Source organism: Bos javanicus, chromosome X (assembly GCF_032452875.1).
Source record: "Bos javanicus breed banteng chromosome X, ARS-OSU_banteng_1.0, whole genome shotgun sequence".
In the NCBI taxonomy this organism is placed as follows: Eukaryota; Metazoa; Chordata; class Mammalia; order Artiodactyla; family Bovidae; genus Bos; species Bos javanicus.
The window spans coordinates 942414-945851 of record NC_083897.1 but is presented as its reverse complement, the minus strand read 5'-3'; positions in this window follow the sequence as shown (position 1 = coordinate 945851).

Genomic DNA, 3438 nt, shown 5'->3' with positions numbered 1-3438 from the left:
TTCATCTGCCTATTCTAAATCCAGCTTGAACATCTGAAAGTTCACAGTTCATGTACTGTTGAAGCCTGGCTTAGAGAATTTTGAGCATTACTTTGCTAGCATGTGAAATGAGTGCAATTATGTTGTAGTTTAAGCATTCTTTGGCATTGCCTTTCTTTGGAATTGGAATGAAAGCTGACCTTTTCCAGTTCTGTGACCACTGCTGAGTTTTCCAAATGTGCTGGCCTATTGATGCAGCCCTTTAATGGCATCATCCTTTAGGATTTGAAATAGCTCAACTGGAATTCCATCATCTGCACTAGCTTTGTTCGTAGTGATGCTTATTAAGGCCGACCTGGCTTTGCATTCCAGGATGTCTGGTCTAGGTGAGTGATCACACCATCGTGATTATCTGGGTCTTGAAGATCTTTTTTGTATAGTTTCTCTGTATATTCTTGCCCCCTCTTCTTAATATCTTCTGCTTCTGTTAGGTTCATACTGTTTCTGTCCTTTATTGTGCCCATCTTTGCATGAAATGTTCCCTTGGTAACTCTAATTTTCTTGAAGAGATCTCTAGTCTTTCCCATTCTTTTGTTTTCCTCCATTTCTTTGAATTGATCACTGAGGAAGGCTTTCTTATCTTTCCTTGCTGTTCTTTGGAACTCTGCATTTAAATGCGTGTATCTTTCCTTTTCTCCTTTGCCTTTAGCTTCTGTTCTTTTCTCACCTATTTGTAAGGCCTCCGCAGACAACCATTTTGTCTTTTTGCATTTCTTTTTCTTGGGATGGTCTTGATCACTGCCACCTGTAGAATGTCATGAACCTCCATCCATAGTTCTTCAGGCACTCTGTCTATTCGATCTAATCCCTTGAATTTATTTTTCACTTCTACTTTATAATCATAAGTGATTTGACTTAGGTCAGACCTGAATGGTCTAGTGGTTTTCTGTACTTTCTTAAATATTAAGTCTGAATTTTGCAATAAGGACTTCATGATCTGAGCCACAGTCAGCTCCTGGTCTTGTTTTTGCTGACTATATAGATCTTCTCTATATTTGGCTGCAAAAAATATAGTCAATCAGATTCCAGCCTTGATTTTACTGATTGTCTTAAAAAGTTTTTGGTGTTGTTGTTAATATTTAAATTTTCTCTTACCTTTAATATTTCTTTATGCTCTTATCTATGCCTTTGGTTCTTAGCTTATTTATTTCAATACTCTACTCAATTATTTTTAATATTTATTGTTTTCAAATATGCATTCTTAATGTTACATATTTACCCATAAGTACTACTTCAGTTTTTATGTATAGAAATTTCATTATCTCATATTCTAAATGTTTTGTTTAACTGACCAGTTGTTTAGAAGTGACTTTTATTTTTTTAAAATATAAATGTATTTATTTTAATTGGAGGCTAATTATTTTACAATATTGTATTGGTTTTGCCATACATCAACATGAATCTGCCATGGGTGTACACATCTTCCCCATCCTGAACCCCCCTCCCACCTCTCTCCCCATACCATCCCTCTGGGTCGTCCCAGTGCACCAGCCCTAAGCATCCTGTATCATGCATCTAACCTGGACTGGTGATTCGTTTCACATATGATATTATACATGTTTCAATGCCATTCTCCCAAATCATCCCACCCTCGCCCTCTCCCACAGAGTCCAAAAGACTGTTCTATACATCTGTGTCTCTTTTGCTGTCTCGTATACGGGGTTATCGTTACCCTCTTTCTAAATTCCATATATGTGCATTAGTATACTGTATTGGTGTTTTTCTTTCTGGCTTACTTCACTCTGTGTAATAGGCTGCAGTTTCATCCACCTCATTAGAACTGATTCAAATGCATTAGTTTTAATGGCTGAGTAATACTCCATTGTGTATATGTACCACAGCTTTCTTATCCATTCATCTGCTGATGGACATCTAGGTTGCTTCCATATCCTGGCTATTATAGAAGTGACTTTTAAACTAACTAAATATTTTTCTATATTTATATAGTTATGTGTGCATGCTAAGTCACTTCAGTCATGTTGAATTCTGTGTGACCCTATGGACTGAAAGGGTCCAAGGTGGCTCAGTGGGTAAAGAATCTGCCTGCAGCGTAGGAGACATAGGCAGACTCTAGTTCGAATCTCTGGGTGGGGAAGATCCCCTGGAGGTAGCATGGTAATCCATTCCAGTATTCTTGACCAAGGACAGGAACCTGGTGGCCTACAGTCCATAAGGTCGCCAAGAGTCAGACATGACTGAAGTGACTGGGTGTGTACACATACACGGACTGAAGCCTACCAGTCTCCTCTGACCATGGAATTTTTGAGGCAAGAATACTGGCGTGGGTTGCCATGCCCTCCTCCAGGGGATCTTCCTGACTCAAGGATTGAACCCATGCCTCTTTCATCTACCTGTATTGGCAAATGAGTTCGTTACCAATACCACCTGGGAGTGTTTTTAGTCACTAAGTTGTAAATGATTCTTTGGAACCCCATGGACTACAGCATGTCAGGCCTCCCTGTCCATTAACAACTCCCAGAGTTCACCCAAATTCATGTCCATTGAGTCGGTGATGCCATCCAGCCATCTCATCCTCTGTCGTCCCCTTCTCCTCCTGCCAGGAACAGGGTCTTTTCCAATGAGTTGGCTCCTCGCATCACATGGGCAAAGTGTCTGAACTTCTGCTTTAGCATCAGCCCTTCCAATGAATAGTCAGGGTTGATTTCCTTTAGGATTGACTGGTTTGAATTTTTTGCTGTCCAAGGGATTTTCATGCATCTTCTCCAGCACCACAATTCGAAAACATCAATTCTTTGACACTCAGCATTCTTTATGTTGCAACTCTTACATCCACACATGACTCCTGGAAAAATCATGTGTTTGTGAAGTTGCTCAGTTGTGTCTGACTCTGCAACACCATGGACTGTAGCCTGCCAGGCTCGTCTGTCCATGGAATTTTATAGGCATGAATACTGGAGTGGGTTGCCATTTCCTACTCCACAGCTTCTTCCTAACCCAGGAATCAAATCTATATCTCTTCATGTTTCATGTGTTGGCAAGCAGACTCTTTATGACTGTGCTATCATGAAGATGCTATGGAAAAACCATAACTTTGAATATACGGGCCTTTGTCACAAAGTGATGTCTCTGCTTTTGAATACACTGTCTAGGTTTGTCATAGCTTTTCTTCCAAGGAGCAAACGTCTTTTAATTTCATGACTACAGTTACAGTACACAGGGATTCTGGAAGCCAAGAAGAGAAAATTTGTCACTGCTTCCATTTTCCCCTATTTGCCATGAAATGATGGGACTGGGTGCCACAACATTAGTTTTTAGAATGTTGAGTTTTAAGCCAGCTTTTTCACTCTCCTCTTTCAATTTCATCAAGAGGCTCTTTAGTTCCTCTTCACTTTCTGCCATTAGGGTGGTATCATCTGCATATCTGAGGCTGTTGATATT